At 36.6% G+C, this 19627-nt stretch overlaps 1 protein-coding gene across 1 annotated transcript in view; it reads left to right on the top strand.

The window, feature by feature from the left end:
* Window positions 1-19627, top strand: part of CNTNAP5 (contactin associated protein family member 5) — a 557878-nt gene that overhangs the window by 27755 nt on the left and 510496 nt on the right. Inside the window, exon 2 of the mRNA XM_082057253.1 lies at window positions 7754-7824. The gene's annotated coding sequence lies outside the window, so the exon portion shown is untranslated. The remainder of the gene's footprint in view (window positions 1-7753; window positions 7825-19627) is intronic.

Raw genomic sequence — 19627 nt, 5'->3', positions numbered from 1 at the left:
ATGTTCTGCCTTTAGCTTAAGGGAAAACACAACCTTGAGAAAAGTCCTTTAAAAAAAAAATAAATGTCCTGTAATATTATCTCATCTCCTTAGCTGTTCAGAAAGCTTTTCCTGCAGCTAATGTTCTTTTCAATTTTTATCCTGAACTTGTAGTTCAGACGTAAAATGAAAATGAAACACATTTTTTGCCTGTGATCTTCACTATATTTACATGACTTACATGTGACAATTTTTTTTTTTTTTTTTTTTTTTTTCCCCCCTCATATCAATAGCCTTACATCATGGTGTTGGCACACCGGAGAAGGGGAAAAAAAAATCAAATTCTGAAGTTCCTAGCCAACTGTGTTTTTAAGCAAATATTAAGCTCACTGGGACTTGGCTTAAAAGAATTACATTTATTTAATTTATTAATAGTGTACGTTTAAAATAAGGTTTTTGTCCCATGTCTTTATTGTGGCTCCGATTGCAAATTTCTAGAGTACTTATTTTTTATACAGCACCTACCAGAGTAAGAACATAAAACTTTACCTAACCCTGTACACTGTTACTAGCTACTACCAGTTGCTCTTTAGAGAACATAGCAATATAGTAACAATGTAATGCTCCCATAACTGGAGCTTGTAGTAACTGTAGTAGTGCGCACAAGAGAGAAAAAGTCCTTCTTCCATTTTTTGAGATCAGTATCCACAGGCTCAGTGTTTTGTTGTTTGGGCTTTTTCGTCCTGTGTAGGTCCAAGGTCTCTCAATTTAAAGGATAAGCCAATTGCGAGTCAGTAGAGAAAGCACAGCATATGCTCCAAGTGCTCACAATGCCTTAAGCTGCAATTGGTAGGAATTAGATCATTTTATTCACGCATATAAATTCTGTATGGATCAATCCTAGACCATGAGTTAGACTCCCTGCTGAGCCACTTCATAGCTCTTGATTAGTTATGGATATTACAGTAATTGGATCTGTTAATACCTACCTTTCCAGAGAGGTGTTAGCTAAACCTGTTCATTAAAATAATGACCACAGAAGAAAAGAGAATGTAAAGATATGCATAATATTTCAAGATGTTGGAATTATAATTCCTTCTAACACTGTGTTCAGAAACTCAAGAATACTACAGCAGCCTCTACTTAACAATTAACTTGCACTATTAATTGTGTTCAGAAAATATATCTTCCTGGCAAATGAAAGGACAGAATCAAGAATTTTTGTGCAACACTACATATTTTTATTACCCATATTCACTCAAGCAACAACTCTACTTGGAAAATATTAATGTTCAGATGCCAGTTGACAAAAGCAGAGGGACTCATTAAATCAGAAATATTGTGACAAACTGTAGAATCTTGTGGTTTTGCTCTAGGGAGCTAATCCAGTAAAACATTTAAGAAACTGCTTAATTTTAAGCATAGAAGTACTCCCCAGAGAAGTTATAAAGCAGATGCTAAATTGTTTTCCTGGCTGGAGCATACAGTTGGTCAAAATTTGTTCTTCTGTGTATTTCTTTTGCTTTGCTTTATAGGAAGATGCTAAGATTAAACCAAGTCCTTTAGAAGGTCATTATGCATGCTAACTGTTCATACCATGGTATGAAATATTATCATACATAATATAAATATGAGTATTTCAGTATCACCAAGAGATCTAATAAAAAAATTACTGTTCCATGTATGGTGCTCACATAAAGAAAACTTCATGACTAGTCTCTGAACATTTTAAGATATATGTCCTTATTCTGTAGTTCTGGGAAGTTACTAAATCTGTTTGATAGAATTGCATGGTCTTTTGAGTACTTGGAGCTCTTTGGCTTCAGGGAAGCCTGGTGTGATGCAGAAAGCTGTCTGAAGTCTGTGCAGTACAGGAATATGTCCATGAATAAGGTGAGGGACATTAGTTCATGTGACGGAGGTTCCAAACCTCAAAGTTTGCTACGTGAGGTGCAGATTGGAACATCACCAACGTTTCTATCCATATACATGTTCAGAGCTTATGTTTCCCTCCATAATATTACTGTATTTGTTGGCCTATGCAATCTCCTATTGTTAAAAAAGATCAGCTAGTGAAAATAAGAAAAAAAAAAAAAAAGATCTGAGAACTCCCTTTCACAAACTCTCATTTTTCCTTATGTTCAAATTCTTATGTACCATCTCCGCTTTGTCTAAACAATATTTTCATCACCACACCAAAGTAAGATCTCAGAAATATCTTATTTTCTTGCACCTTTCTGTTCAAATGAGAGAATGACATAGTGGGAATATTTGGCATATCACTGTATTTGAAGGGACAAAAGTAATAATCCACCTGTCTCTGTGTTGAATATTCTTCCTGTGCTGTTTTCAATAAATATTGATCTATCTTTTACTAATCAATAAGAAATCATAGTGAAACTGTTCAAAACAGCTGCAGAAAAAAAAAAAAAGTTTTTAAAGCAAGTTGATTGATTGCACATTACTGCTGTGCTCCTTTGTCAGAAATCCTCTTGGCCATCATTCAGGGAATTGAATTGGGAGAACTAAAATACAGAGTTTTCACACATGAACTAGAGAATGACTGCCTACATAGTGCAGTGCAAAACCAATCAGTGATCGCAGCTTGCCCAGATCCACTTTGAGGATATTCATACAGAATTACTATACACAGGTATATCCTTGAAGTGGTTTAACTGTTCAGCGAGGTATTTGCATTATGACAGTTTCTGATACTTGTAGTCCCAGAGATGAGTAATTAGACTGATTGCTGAAGTTTCTTCTCACATTCTCAAGTTTCTGTACCTGAGGTCTGTAACTCTTCCAGACATTAGTAAATTGCAATAAAGAGGTACCTATAGGACTCTGTAGCTAGAGGATTACCCAGCAGAAGTTGTCTCATAACTCCAGCCACAAGTCTGAATCTGTTGCGGATGAATCCGGGCTGTCACCAAACTTCACTTTAACCATTTTCTGCTTTCCAGAGCTCCTGTGAAGCATTAGTACAGCCCTCAAATGACTATAATTTGCAATCGTGGTTGGCAAAGGGATATGAATATTCTGTGACATGTTAAAGTTAATACAGTTTTTTAACTGTTCTTTTTCTCCTTCAAGTACAGGTAAAGAAATACTTAATATGCCAAAATTTCTAGTCTGTAGATCATTAGACCTTTTCTTGTGTTGACAGATTCCAAGGGCTTGTTCCAAGAACAAAGCCCAGGTATTCTTCGTCTTTTAAACAAGGCATGGTGTAAGTGCTTCTTTTTTTCTGTCTATCATTTGCCCTCCAGAATTACTGGGAATATATGTAAGAACCTAGCACTTTGTAAGACTGAACACTGCTAGTTTATGATCTTTTGCCTCCTTGTGAAGCAAGCTGATTGGCAGCAAATTCAGGGATGCATGCTGTCCTCAAGCCTCAACAAACCTGGAGGCCTTCCTGCAGGTGGTAAACAGTGCCCGTTCCCACTTAATTCCAGATTGAATAATTCGCCATCAAATGAAACACAGTATGTCATGTGCGAGGCAGCCCATTGAAGCCTCATAGTTGCTGCAGTTGAGAATATCAGCTCAGTTTGCATTTTCTCTAGCTGTTTGGGAGACAACACAAATGAATTCTGGAATTTCTGGATAGTTACAGCTTACATCTTGTAATGTTTTAACAGCAGAGTGATGGTGCAGTGCAGATAAGTGAGCTACCAGGAGAGTTATACAGAACCAATCTCTATCGTACACAAAATTATAGAATCATAGAAGCACAGAATAGTTTGGATTGGAAGGCACCTTTAAAGGTCATCTAGTCCAGCCCCACCTTACAATGAGCAGGGACATCTTCAACTACATCAGGTTGCTTAGAGCCCCGTCCAATCTGACCTTGAATGTTTCCAGAGTTGGGGCATTTATTATCTCTCTAGGCAACTTGTGCCAGTGTTTCACAACCCTCATTGTAAATAATTTCTTCCTTATATCTAGTCTTGGATCTACACTATTTTAGTTTAAAACCATTAACCCTTGTCCTTCATAACAGGGTTACTAAAAAGTCTGTCCTCATCTTCCTTACAAGCCCCATTTATGTTTTGAGATACTGCAATAGGTCTCCCCAGAGCCTTCTCTTCTCCAGGCTGAACAACCCCAACTCTCTCAGTCTTTCCTCATGGGAGAGGTGTTCCATCCCTCTGATCATTTCTGTGGCCCTCCTCTGCATCTGCTCCAACAGGTCCAAGTCTTTCCTGTGCTGAGGACTCCAGAGCTGGACTCAGTACTCCAGGTAAGGTGTCACCAGAGCAGAGTAGAGGAACAGAATCACCTCCCTCACCCTGTTGGCCACGCTTCCTTTGATGCAGCCCAGGATCTATTTGATGCTGTGAGTGCACATTGTTGGCTCATGTCCAGTGTTTTATCCACCACTACTCCTAAGTCCGTCTCCACAGGGCTGCTCTGAGTCCCTTCCTCCCCCAGCCTGTATTGATACTGGGGGTTGCCCTTACATGGGTACAGGACCTTTCACTTGGACTTGTTAAACACCATGAAGTTCACGTGGTCCCACTTCTTGAGCTTGTCCAGGTCTCTGGTTGACATCCCATCCCTCAAGAGTGTCAACTGCACCACTCAGCTTGCTGTTATTTGCAAATTTGCTGAGGGTGCACTCAATCCCACTACGTCATTGATGAAGATACTAAACAATACTGATCCCAGTATGGACCCCTGAGAGACACCACTCATCACTGATCTCTATCCAGATGTTGAGCTGTTTACCATTAGTCTCTGGATGCAACTATCTAACAAATTCCTTATCAGTCAGACAGTCCATTCATCAAACCAATGTCTCTCCAATTTAGACAGAAGAATATTGTGAAGGACTGTGTCAAAGGCCTTACAGAAGTCCAGATAGATGGCATCTGTAGCTGTTCCATTGTCCGCTGATGTAGTTGCTCCATCATAGAAGTTGGTCACGCAAGACTTGCCTTTGGTGAAACCATGCTGGTTGTGTCGAGTCACCTCCCTGTCCCCCATGTGCTTTAGCATAGCTTCTAAGAGGGTCTGTTCCATGATCTTCCCAAGCACAGAGGTAAGACTGACAGGTCAGTAGCTCCCAGGGTCCTCCTTTCTACCCTTTTTTAAAATGGGTGCAATTTTTCCCATTTTCCAGTCACCAAGGGCTGCATCTTACTCCATGACTTTTCAAATATCATGGAGAGTGGCTTGGTAACTGCATCAGCCAGTTCCCTCAGGACCCTGGGGTGTAGGTTGTAGTCTAGTGTATTAGCATGTCTAGGGAAACAAGAATCACCCTCCTATTGCTTATATGTCAGGGCAGTGGGATGCCTACTGCTATTGCTTTCACTTCTCCAAACAGAAGGTGTGATGCATGAGTTGTGAGTATTCTTTTGGGAGCAGTATGGAGAGTCATGCTTTCCGGTAACCCGGCTACTAAAATCTGAGGGTTATCTCCTTCACTTGTTTAGCAACTAGCATTTCTTTTGCCACCTGCCTCTTACAGACAGAAATATTGTCACAAGCACCCCTCTTCTTAAGCTGTAGATTCATCCTGTTCCTTGCACAGTTCTGAGAGTTCTGACTTATATCTGACAGGATAAAACTATATGTTTTTAATAATACCAGGATGGCTTTTCTACAATGTACTTCCTTTCTCTCTTTTCCCTTCCAGTTAGGTTGAATATTTAACATATCACAATCTGGTTAAGGATAAATTGAAAAATAATAATAATTAAAAAAACCAAAAACAAACAAAAAAACCCACAAACAAACAAACAGCTACATCACAGTGATAGGGCGGTTTTTAGAGTACTTCTCTAGTACTAGTATTTTGAGCTATACTAGTATGCTAGTATTTTGAGCTGTTTTTCTGTTAGAGAATCCAGATTGTAGGAAAGCTTCAGCTGAGTACTTAGGCAAAAGTAATTTGCACCTAAAACTGCTAGACAGCTGAAGCCCAAGTATTCTGTCACTAGATTCAAAATGAATGAGCTGTTGAAAATCACCATGCTGGCATAAACAGAAAGTCTGGCTTTGGGTTTCAAAACTACTCTCAAGGAAAAAAGGAGCATCAGAGGTGCTCGGGAGTTATTAATAGCACTAAACAGCCAATACTTGGTTTCTGTTGTATGGAGTGTGTAGAGTTTGTTCAGCAGTATGAACAGCAAAAAACAGTCCACTTCTTGGAAAGGAGAATTTCACACTTTTTAAGCATCAAATTTTGAATTATTTCAGGTTAATGCTGAAATTATGCACTTTTGGTTCTGCATGTTTTTCAGTCACTACCAAAGATGATATAAGATTGCAGAATTCTCAGATGTGTGTGCAAAAATACATATGCATACACACTCTTGTCCTCTAAGCTGAAGTATTCAGCTTGCTTCATGGTTTTATTTATTCACTGTAGTCTATGTAGTGCAGTCTGAAATGAAGTTCGCTAGATCTATAGATCATACAGAAAAACACATGCTTTTATATTTCATGTCTGTAATCCTGTAGGTTCCCTTTTTACTTAGATACTGTAATGAAGAATAGCCTACAAATAAGAGAGCAACTTTTTAACCTCTTGGATGTTCTTGCTTCCAGAGAGCTATTAACTCCTGTCCAATTGCTTCAAATAGGCATATAGTATCAACTAGGACACTTTATTAACACTTGTAGCATCCTATTAGTACTTCTGCTAAAAGGTTCTCTGTAAGGAGCTGTAACTGCCCAAGTCACATTGCTAAAGGAGGTCAAAAGAGGACCCACTGTTGCAATCCTGAGGTGTTTCCCTAGTTTGTATTTCACCTTTCCAAGCCTATTTTAAGACTAATCTATGGTATTTTCTTAAAATGTTGAAAGTGTTTCTTGGATGTCTTTTTTAAAAGAGTATGTATTTTTTTTTTCTTTTTTTTTTTTTTTTTTTCTCCCCAATTAGAGTTAGTTCTGCTAGTTCAGTTAAATCCTTCTTCAGGTGTCCGTGCTTCTCCAGCCTTTTCAAAACAGTTTCAATATCACTAACTATGACTATTTATTAGACACTAGAATTAACATTACATGTTGAACTTCAGCACCATTTATAATAGGAAGACTCTTAAATTAGCAGTGCTGGATGGAAAGGGATGAGACATTTTTGGTAACACATAGTAGATTTATTTTCAGTTTTTAAGAAAATAAATACAAAGGACATATTTATCTTGGTAAGCATGCCGTAAGGCAAATGGTATTGTGCTGAGATGTTTCTTATTTCAGTCTAAAAGTGCACTTTGTTTAATTTGCATTTTAAAGGCTTATACTGTGCTTTTGAAGCAGCATGGAAAATGGAGTTTGTAACAGTGAGCAACTGATTGACAATGTGATATCATTCTGCCATTTGCACATCACTTAAAGGGTTCAGAGCTTCAAAATCACTTTAAGATGTGAAGTTTTAAAAATTGATTTTGTCATGTTTTAAACTGAAGAGAAGAAAAACACTCCTTTTTAACAAGCATCTTCAATGTGCTCAAAGATAGGTTTGTCTGTATTCTGTCTCATGACTTGCACACAACAGAGTTATGCAGGATATACAGAGGCTGGCAGGGGAATGACAAGACAAAAGGCTTATAGCAATTAAGGTAGGGCAGGATGAGAGCTGGATTAGATTTTTAGCAACTATGGCTTCAGAGGTAGTAAGGGAATTTATGCTCTCTTTGAAACACGGGCAAAGAAATTAGAACAGCACAGAAAAGTAATGGAAAAAGAGTAGTTTATATGAGAAAGTGTAGCCATGTCTCCATCTCTCTCTCTCTCTCTCTCTTTTTTTTTTTTTCCTCTCCAGATAAATACAACAAGATTATGCATTACAGTGCGACAATATTGGAATAATTAAAATCTGTCTTTAAAGCAGATGTAAGTAGCAAAAATAGGTTATTTTCTTTTTATAAATAAATACTCGTACCTCATCAGAATGCATACTTAAAAGTAAATTCTGGGATTATTCATTTCTCTCTTATAAGACAACCTAGTTGGCCAGATTTTTGGTACTGTTTTATTATGTTTCTCCTGGAACACTTTATCACCTTTTGTTTGGATTTCAGTAGTTCTCTGAGATTGTAACTAAAATGAGGTCTTTCTTGCCTTAAGTGCTATACAAATACAATAAGAGACACTCCAGATCCAAAGAAATGACATTGAAAAAGCTTAAAAAATCTGATTTAAAAACCAAAAATACACAAAATGTGGACAGTTTTTTCTTCTAGGGGAAAAAATATTAATAATTTGTTTAGTAGATCAATTAAAAAAAAACATTGTGTTGTTCTTTTTGTACTAAAAATGGTTTCATCTATCATGTTTTTCTGCCCTTCACTTAGAGGATAAGGGGTTTGTTTTAAATTAGTAATCTTCTTTGTGACTTTGCCTTATTAGCAGACTTTCTCCTCCATTAGAAGTCGTATCTGAAAGTCTTGTCTACAATCTGAAAGACACAGGAAGCTACGTAAAACCAAAAACAGCCTCCATGAAGCCTTGAAACTCTTCCTGTCAGGTTCCTGCTGAATCAAAACGGCTTGGATAATCTTGGCCCTGGAGGCTGCGTCCAAAGACAATTACAAGTCTAGCTTGTAGTATTTGACAAAAGTATTACTTTTCATGCAGGAAGTGTCTCAGCAGATTTCTAGGTCTGATGTATAGGATAAAGCAGTTTTAGACCAGCAGGGGTGTATGCTTTGTTCTTGACAGTTGCAATTCTCTAGGTTGCTATGTCTCTTTGATGCAACTTGTTATCCATCTAGTTATAGAGTCTGGAAGGTTTGTGTATAAAGGAACTGTGTAATGCCCCAAGGATTAATCTTTCAGGGTATAATGAAATCATGTAGCACAGTGGGAAAGTGGTACTGGGAAGCTGGGATCTCTTTGTTATGTGGTAAGGACTCAGTGTGGCAGGAAGTAGAAGAAACTATGGCCACAGATATCCCATGATCATTAAAAATCTTCCACTTTTCACCACAGGCAGGAAAATTAACCATAGTGTTCTGGCCAAATTTCAATTTCAGTAACTGCAGTAAATTTTGTTTTAATTCCTTTTGAAGTATCATGTGATTCATTAGTCATTTTCACTCCTGTAGTAATGATAGAGAGACAAGTAATATTTTTATAACAACAAAATTATCGTACATTACCCTTCTTCTGTGCTTCAGTTCTTATCCCATAAGCTGAGCTTTGGAGAGTCACTGCTAGGAAAGAATGACCTCCTGTGGCCTCTAACATGAGTGGGATAGGATCTAATAATCACACAGGGAAAGTTCTTCCTTGCAAGGAAAATCCTTCAGACAAAACACATTTTCATATTGAATTTAGGCCTTAAGTGAAGACAATATGGTGGAATCCAGGATATTTATTATATGTTAACTATTTTCAATCGTTTTATTGCATAAAATATTGGGCTGGTTCTCTCTGATGTAAATTCAGATAACTCGTCAAGTGCACATTGAGTTTTTACTGTGTGAGAAGTAAGCCTTGACTGTATGTACTTCATGGAGAGGATTAATGTAGGGTGGTGTCTAGTTAAATCAATGGAGATGATCTGGGAGACCTTGGTTGAATCAATATAATTTGATGCAGGCTATTACGTAATACCTTATTGACAAAATTTTCTGTCTTCACATGGTTAGATGTGTATTTTAGGTCCCCAGTTCCACACGCAATGAGTAATTGTGTATCTAACAAAATATGGCACATTGCTTATGCTCTGCAAGATACATATATTCTTCCCTCTCCTTTTGATGAGTTTTGCTGGGATTATACGCTTGAAATATCATTCCCTGAAGCTGAGTTTCTGTTCACATCCTTTAGTCCAGTTTTGAAATTCACACACTTGTTTCTTTTGGGAGGTATGAATCTGGTAATGTAAGGAGTGACAGAAGAAAGTATCCATACGTTCTTTTTCCTTTTGTTCTGAATATAATAGAGCAATGAAGAAAAACTATGCAATAGAGGCCTAGTATTTGCTGCTTCTTAAAAATGTGTTTATATAACATCTTAATACTTTTCAAAGTTAATCTTAAAAGACAAAATAGATATCTACTCTTCCAAACCCCTGCTTATAGTAAGGTGTCCAGATCAGAGCAGAGAGTATTGTCCCCAGTTACTTAAGCCCTTACTGCCCATGTCTTATTGTCTCTAAAAAATACATTATACGTCTTCAAAATCTCAAAGCTTTCCTCATTCTGACCTATTTTTATTCCCACCCTTCATTTTCACAAGAATGTATAATGAAAAAAAACCAACAAACCACTTTTTAATTAAAAAGAAATAAAAAGACAAAAAAATAGTACTGTGGTAGTGGAAGATTAGCTTTTCCCTTTTCATTTAATTGATAATCCTGAAGGTACTAAATTAAATCAATAACAATTCAGTTACTTTACATTTTCTAGAACTATTCTGATTTACACCAGAAGACAATCCTGAATAATTTATAATACATGTATTTTAACAGCAGAAACAAACATACACTAAGCAATATACTTAATAAATACGAAAGAGGTTTTTGCAGATCCTATGCTATAGCTTCTGCAGAATTGTTTCAAGAACCTAAAGTTTTGCATTTTTTTGATCTATTTTATGTATGGGAGCCTGCTAATAAGTTATTAGGAGAGGGATTATTTTACTTTATCCAACATAGTGTAGACATACCAAACAGTGAACAGCTGACGTGATATGAAGTGTTGCACCCCTTAGTTCTTGCTCTAACTCAACTGCAGTATGAACCATAACAATCAGTGGTATGTAATGCTGCAGTCACAAAGGGCTAAACTGATAGAAAGAACAGTTTGCCACAAATAACTGTGCAAAATACATTCAATATCACCCAAGATATTATTTGTTAGTTTTCATTCTCTTCTGTTTTATGATGATTTTCATTGATTTCTCTTGTACTTCTGTATTCCTTATGTACTCTTCAGAAGTAATGAACTTAATGTTATTATTTCTAACACTCATGCAAGTCCACAGATTTTCCACAGAATTTCTCTTTCATACCTGGGAAATACATTCCTGCACCTAGCCTTTTGGGTGTCTTTTTAAACAAGATTGGCTTTGGCAGCAGTCAGGAACAGGATGCTGACTAAAGCTATCCCATGAATCTTATTTCCCATTTGGGATTGCCTATAGGTTTGCGGATTTTTGCAAGACCATTCAAGTTGCAGGCTTTCCTTCCACTGCTGGGAAAGGAAGCATTTGTATGCCTCTAGGTAGAAGTCTGATGGAATACACGGGGAGGAGGGGTTAATCATGTCAGCAGAAATACATATGACTACTTCTGAGGGCTTGAATTTTCAGTGGCTTTCAGTGGCATTTGCTGATTTAATCAGCAAATATGCAGGTTGAAAATTACAGTTCGGTTCCTTTAGTCAATAAGTGGAAAGAACTGCATGATTCTTCTTTGTTTATAGAACACACGCTATTTGTTCTCTTTTATGAATTGATCAGGGGGGTTGGCCTCTTGCCAAGAAGGAAAAAGCCTGTGCATCCTTGAAGTAGGGAACAACAACCAGTGGTTCTCAGGGGTGTAACAATTTATCCTTCTTCCCAAATTCATCCATTTCTTTTTGTCTCTTTTGGCAGCATCATACAATCTAATTTCAGCTCCCTCTACAAAACAATTTGCTGTTCCACTTTTCTGTTACTTAGAGCAGATATGTAACTCCATTCACATACAGCATGTGAGAGATTCATAAATGATATTGTCAATGTCTCTGTTATTACTGGAACAATTTGGAGGATGTCAGAAAACTGTCAAATCTTATGGAATCAAACTCTTCCAAATAAATAAGGAGCAGAAGCTGCTTATGAATGATTAAATACAGTTCATCAGCAACAGTAGCCAAGGAAAAGAAATAACATCAGATCTCTTTGCTGTCTCAGCCATTCATGACTGCATGAAAAATATATTTATTTCCAGCAAGTAGGATGAAGACATTTCTGCCAATGGAAAAGTCCTCTATTGTCTCTTGTAAATGCAGTGCCTTACCTACCAAATAGTACTGAGGTTTGTGAAAAATATTTAGGCAATTGCAGACAAGCCAGACAAGTACAACTGGGTACATATCAAGTCATTCTGGCACCCAATATTTGTTCAATTAGTTGACATCCTGAAGCTCTCCTCCTTACCAGTCAAAAACTTTTATGAAGTTTTCTAGCTGGGGGCAGCTGCTGGCATTGACCTTCCTGTTTTTGCTTCCAGTTTGTACTTCCTCCTCAGAAGTGCTAGGAATGAGTGATTCCCAAGATGAGTGTGTCCTCCTCTCGCACTCATCCCTACAAAATTAACAAAAAAATGTGTAGGTGTGTGTATGTATACATATATGTAAAGAACCACCAAGTGTGGACAAATCACACACATAAATTTTACATACTAAATACAAATATCTCAAAAAGGCCTATATTTATTGACAGAACAAATTTTCATGTGTTAGTATTTGCATGCGTTTGTTGAAGAGAACTACCTTTCACATAATGCTTGCTTTATTGGTGCTTCCTTGGTATTTGGCTGGGAAAGAAACCAAAACAACCTCCAAAACCACCATGATCAGTTTCCTGTGTTGAATGTGACTGAAGTTGTCTTGAATATTTAAATGTGGCTTATTCTTCCATCCAAAACCCAGGTGTGTCATAGGACTATAAAGGCAGCGCCTTGCTGGCCACTGGAACATCTTGTGACCTTCTTAGTCTAAGGAGAAGTTTTGTAACTGGTTTACTTGTTTGAGAGTTCCTTATTTCACCTAACACACAGGACTCAACTTAGTCAGCTGAGTCAATTTAGAAGGTCAAGGTTACTCTACAGGTGTTGGAAAAAATATAGGTTATTCAAAGCATACAGCAAAGTTCCCACTGAGTCATTCTCTGAACTGACTCTGTGACTGAGTCATTTCTAATTTGACTGGCTTGTATTCAATATGTTCTGTAGTTGATTTATTGACGATGTGAGACAGTTTGCAAAAGTGTATGCATCTCTAGTTTCTCCTGTGCATGTTAGATATGGAGGTATAAATTATTTCTGGCATAGTCTCGTGTCAGCAAAGGCAAAAATTGTCCCAAATCCACTTTGTAAATTTCTCTAGACCTCTATACATTTTTTAAGAGACCTGATGGCAGACTGGAACCTGAAATTATACTGAGATCAAGGCATTAGGCATTTAAGTTCTTCTCTCTCACATTTAAGCCCACATTCTCACTAGGAGTAGAATAATTAGTGATAATGTTAATAATAAAAAATAGTATTATGTATGTATATAACTCAAGGCCATTAAACCATACATGGCCACTTTTATCCCCATTATGAATATGCCTAATCTTTATGAAATTCCTGGGAAGAGGATGAAAAATCAAGAGACAGTTGTGTTTGTTTGCAAGCAAGTACAAAAAAAAAGAACAAGAAGATCTGAAAAAATAAATGAGGTTGCAAAAGTTACTTATAACAAGGTAGACACTGAAACTACAGTGAAGGGTGTCATGAGTCACTTTGCAGAAAACACCTCACAGTCAGGGTCAGTGCACTTTTATATTTGTAAGTAGTTTAAAATATGTCTATAACATCCTTTGAATAAATCAAGGATTGTCAGCTTAATCTTTTGGCCAACTGACACCAAGTGTAGGCAGCAGATATTACTATAACCTGCTACCAGACCCTTTTTCTTTAATGAGGAAATCCTAAACTGATGTCAGTTGCCTGATGTCCAGAGCCAGAATTTTGTATTTCTGAGCTTTCTCATTGGATTCCTCTGTGAACATTATGGTTGTATTTCTTATGCCTGTAGCAAGAGAACTGTTTTCATTCACAAACATAAGATTTAATTCATTTTCTGTTGTTGTCAGAGGGAAGCCCTTTGTATCCTGTACATCTGAATTTCCTGACTGTATCAGATGTAAACTACATTCTTTTTATTACATTGACCATCAAAAACCTGGTTGACAACTATCATCCTAGATTGGGGACCAAGTCTGATCAACAGTATTGGTAATTCACCCTTACCTCTTTCCTTCTGTGGCCCAGGAGCAACCTACCAGGCATTTATTCTCATTTTACAAGAATCAGAAAATGATGCCAGTATGCCAACATGGCTCATTATCTTCTCACTTACTGGCATCATGGAAACCTTTGCCGCACATGTAGATTATGTTGTTCACCAGAAAATATAACAAGTCCTTGATTGGAATAGAATCTATTATTCTTGAAAAAATACTGACTTATATCTGTTAGAGAATTATTTGGAGATTCTGTAATCTTCATACCACAAAACAATACTATTCTTGGTGAACAAAGGAAAGTAGTATGTGCAAGATAATCCTGAAAATCCTTGGTTTTAATGATACAACAACTTACTTCCAAGCTGGACGGGGCCTTAATTTCCTCTTTGGGTTATTTTTTTTCTTCTCCTTTAAAGCCTGAGGAGAAGGAGCTATACCAGGGCTAGAGTTTTTTAACTGCTTTATCTTGATAGTCACAGAGACGTATCTACTGGGCTTCTTCAGAATACTTGTGCTGTGGAGAGGATAAATTATAACTCAGCATTTTTTGATAGACTGGAAGAATCTGTCGCACAGAAACACAGAAGTAAGAAACTTTCAGGGGCAGAGATCCACAGAGCTTTTGCTGGAAGAATTTTTTAAATGTCCCTTCTTTTATCTAATACAATCTTAGAAACTGAAAAGAAATATGCAGCATGGCTTGACTGCCCATATCACAACCTAAGCATTTCACCTTTGGCAAGAAAATATTAGATTTTCACGATATAGTAATTTTTTATTAACTCTGACATAGAAAAGAGACTAATACTGCTGATCAATTCTAATTCAAGCCTAGGCTTCTGCTGGATTTTAAACCATCTGTGCCAGGTATCAATGATGATAGCACAGCTTTCAGGCATCAACAAAAAATGTTTAAGATCTTGTTTTCCGCCAGTTGTCAACTGCCTTGTAGTGAAAATGTACAACTATCTCAGAACATGTAGTTAAGCCTTCTGTTTCAAACCTGAGAGTCAATTTCTTTCACCCTTGAGAATCTCTCTGGCATATATGTCTGTTATCTTTAGTCTTATCTGCATGTCACAGAAAAATTGTATTTCCACTGGAGTAGTTAATTTCTGGTAAATTTGGAAAATTAATTGAGACAAAAAATTTAAGAAACTTTACTGAATTGTAGAAGGATTCTAGCAAGGGTTAATGTTGTTTAGTGAGTAACAATTTAATCAGAAAGTATAATTCCACTCTAAAAATGTCTTTATGGGGGTTTAATTTGTATTAATACCTTTCTGCAGACAATCTCTTAAAAATAGAGATGGCTCATAACACCCATGATATCTGAGCACTGTACAATTCCTGTGCAATATGGTGAAATCCTATCATTGTAATTTTCAGACCTGGTAACAAGGCACAGAGGATCCTATTTACAAAGATATTGGTGCATTCAGTGATGACAATAGGGTGTCATTATAACTATTTCCAAAAGAGTATTTTCTGTCTATTTCCAATGTTTGTCCTACCTCCACTCCTGACTCACATGATTTTCCTGTCTGTGTCCTGAGGCTACCTCAGCACATGCTTGGGAGGTAACTGGAAACCCAGAGACTTTTAGTCACATAATATAGATAAAAGATTTGTTCAAGCCATTTAAATTATTGAACATGGAGATAACTATATATACTATGATATTGTCCACCACCAAATATCCTGACATCAGTTCTTTTAAGTCCTACTTCAGCGATGTTGAGTTAGCTGGGGTATATGTTAACATTGCCTATGGTATCTTAACCACTATTTTGGATGCAAAGAACTAATTATTGACTTCTTCAGGACTACATCCAGTCTTTACCTCACTGTACTCAAGTTATGCAAGTATGTGTTTCAGGGATTTTAAACTGCTATAGGTGTTCCTGTCATCAAGCTAGGGCTCTGTCCACTGAAACACCTTTCTACTTGAAGTAGAATTTACATCTACTAGACAATTAAAGATTTTGGGGAGGTATTGAGGAAGTAGTGAAATCTAAAAAGAAAGCAATGGAAATAGATATTCTCCAACTTCTTTTTTCCTTTTAACAATCACCTTCTCAAAGCTGCTCATAGTTCAGTGCACAGAACTATCTTTACAGAAAAAGTCTATAATCACTAGCTTAGTATGAATATGGAAGATTTTTTATTTTTCCTGAAAGCTTTGAACGTGGCAATCGTAACAGATTAATTGATGTTGGAAGCACATTTTACTCTCTTTACATTAAACTGATTGTGGGTCATCATTTTTTTTTGAAAAAAATATGACTGCTCTTTGGCCTCAGGAACAAACAATGAACCCCTTATGTAAAGGATTCACAACTAAAGAAGTACATAAACTGCCTGGCATTGGAATCTAGGGTTTATTTGATTTCTATTTGTTGCATCTTTCCAAATAGGTTTTTTTTTTTTTTTTTTCCCACATCAGGGAAGACCAGGCTCTGCTTTGTATTCAGGACTTGGCTGTTCCACCTCCCCATCTCAAACACAGAAAGCTGAACTGCCTGTTAGCAGCCCAGTTGACAACACAGGCCATCAGATAGACCTATAAATGGTAAAAGATAATTAACAGGAGATGGTTTAACAAAATTCATTTCAGACAAGTCTAAGCAGTGACATTTAAAACTGGTAGACATTAAGATAAAATCAACTGCATGTATTAGCTATAGAATTAGTCATTAACATTTAAATGTAGCCAGGAGGCAGGAATGAGAAGATGTCCTGCTGGCAGGATCTACAGGACATATATAATCCTCAAGAGAGAAAGCTGTTAATTGACAGGAAAGTAAGACAGACTAAGGGGACTGGGAATGAAAATCATCCCCAACTGATGTTCACAGGTGGATCTGCAAGACAGCACTTTGCAGTAATGTAAGAACTGCTTTAGCTGTATGGCTAAGCTTTTGTATAGACTGCTGCATGCTGTCATTTCAGCTGTTGGTATCATCTAGATGATGTGCAGGTGGGGAATGCTTCCTTATAGAAGTTACTCAGGGAAACAAAGAGGAATACATATGTGCCTTCACAATCTGTGCTTTCATCTCCATTTTTTCTTGTCCAGGAATCCTTTGGGCATATCCTCCTCATTTACTTGCCCATGCTACTGCTTTTACAAAAAGGTCACATGAGCTTCCACATTCCTACTCTTTAAGCATCCTAATAGTTGCAAAAGGACTGCAGAATGTTTTATGACATAAAGCATTCAGTTTTATACAAATTCATTAATTTAAGAAAATAAAGAGCCACTAGATCCTCTTGACTTGATAGTATAGCTGTGTTTCTAGGCTGACAATTTACATCCCTTTGGTGTATCAATGCTAGTATACATAAGGTGCATTAAGATCTTTGAAGAAGAAACATTGTAACACTAAATATCACCCCTGGTAGAGACAAGGCCATGTGCCTAAAACAGTAACAAGTCTGCTTTTGACAAACTTTTCTGAAGACACACATTAATTCTATTTTCTGTCAAGAGATGTTTGTCTCAATTAGAAGCTAGTGTTGGGGGCTTATTCTGATTTCACTTAATTCAGAATGTAATGAGTTCATTAACTTTTTAGACAGCAGGGCAATATAGCCTTGAAATTAGACTGACGTGTAATTTTGTGATGATAAATTTATCACAGAATCTAGAGGCAAAAATTACTTTTTATGGCTTGCTAAAACTGATATGTACATTAGTTGAATCATACTAAGAGAATAGAACAATTGATATAGGAAAGGTGAAATGTAAATGAAGTGCTTCATTAAAAATATTTTGTTAATATTTACTTTGTAGATCTGCAGAGAAAAATGACACACATTTGAAACAGTATTTAATCTTAACACATCCATCAGTTAATTATTTTTTTTTTCCTTATCACTTCTTCCATACCTATTAATTCTGAAGTTTACCAGATTAATCCAGTGTGAACATTCATTTGATAACTGGTTATCAAAGTTAATATGGAAGCAGAGCATGCTGGTTTACAGATGTGCTTTTATGAACTACAAAATGAATATAATTGTAGAGTGGTAAACCATGTTAACTGAGCCTCTGAGCAAAATCTGTCTCTGCTGGGAATGAAAGTGTGTTTCATTTGCTAATGCTAAAACTTACTGGTTGGGTCTTGAAAAGCAGAAGTGATCATCCTTCAGATCTTAACTTCCTAGAATCGGGAACTTTAATTATTTTTTCTCACAACATAGAAGACTAATGGCTGAAGGTCCTAAAATATACAGGAAAAATTGATTTGATTAGATGTTTCTTCAATTGTTTTAATTGTAACTGGGTTGGTGCAGCTGGATATGTCTTTCTGTTTCCCTCCCAACTCAGTCTCAAATCCAGTGTATAGCAGAAACAAGAACCTGAAACATCTGCTGTTGTTATTATTATTTTTTTCTTTTTTTTCTTGTGACAATAATTTTTATATATTCCTTTTTTATTCCTGAGTTGGAGCTAATAGTCCCCATTTGTTCTCCTTGCCAAGTGAGTCAGCAATATAACTCTGTATTTCTAAGTAAGGTCATAAAGAAAAAAAAACACTGTGAGTCCTTTAAATATTTTGTGAACCTTTACATATTTTGTGAAGCACTTGCTAATACAGATGATTTTTGGCTGCTTTAAAATATTTTCAATGCAATCAACATAAATTTGTGGTATTTATTTGAGTTATATTTATAGAATACTTTTTTTTTCAAAATGTTTGTCCAATTTAGCAGCTTAGCATTATTGCTTGTATTTTCAAACCAGTGAGGGATGTACATAGAGGTCAAATGACCTGCTGGAGGTGAGAAGGAAAAAATATGGGATGTCTGGAAGTAGACCTCAATTTCCTTACTCCTATTTCTGTATTTTTTTTACTGAATACCATTTTTGTGTGTATGAAAAATGTGTTGGAAAAATAAGGCTGTTTTCCTGCTAGTCTGATTTCTTTAGGTATGTGTAGCAAATGCTGATTCTTTTCGAATTAAACCAGATGATATAAGGAAACAGTAATTAAATGAATCACATACACAGAAAGCTAGACTAATTATGGTATGTTCTCTGGCAATTGCTGAGCAGTGGAAAAGAATGCAAGATGTAGATAAGCATTTTTTTTTTAATAAAAAGAAGACAGGTTTATTAGTTTAGAGAGCAGCATAAAATAAACACTATGCAAAACTAATTCTTTATTAACTACTTTTTCAGTATGCCTATAGCCATCTTCCAAGATGGTTTATAAAAAAGCTAAGGTCTAATTCAGTGCTGCCATAAGGATCTCTTGTGCTTAAGTGGGCTTTCAGAGCAGAAGTTACTATAAAAATACTCTAGAAAATGGATGTTTATGCACTTCAGCGGAGATAGGTGTCCAGGTCTCAACTGATGCAAATCACTGCAGTTCTGAGGACATCAATGGAGTTAGACTCGTTTACAGTACCTGGTTGTTCAGCACATGGTGTACACTCTGTGGACTATACAGGCCATGTCCCTTCTCATAAAATGTACTGGACACATAAAGATCTAGATCTTAAACAATAAATCAGCTCTTGGACCAGTAGGAAATAGATCATTATGTATCTCTCAGTCTAGACTCTAGTTTTAATCAGCTGCTTTACAGTACATCATATCTGTTATCCTGACAAGGCCCACTTGTCATCTTTTTTGACATTGTTCAGAAGTTGATACGGTAGTTTAGAGATGCTAAGAGCA

Source organism: Streptopelia decaocto, assembly GCF_964273445.1.
Source record: "Streptopelia decaocto genome assembly, chromosome: 6".
Taxonomy (NCBI): domain Eukaryota; kingdom Metazoa; phylum Chordata; class Aves; order Columbiformes; family Columbidae; genus Streptopelia; species Streptopelia decaocto.
The sequence above is the reverse complement of the archived record's forward strand: the minus strand, read 5'-3'. Positions and strand labels throughout refer to the sequence as shown.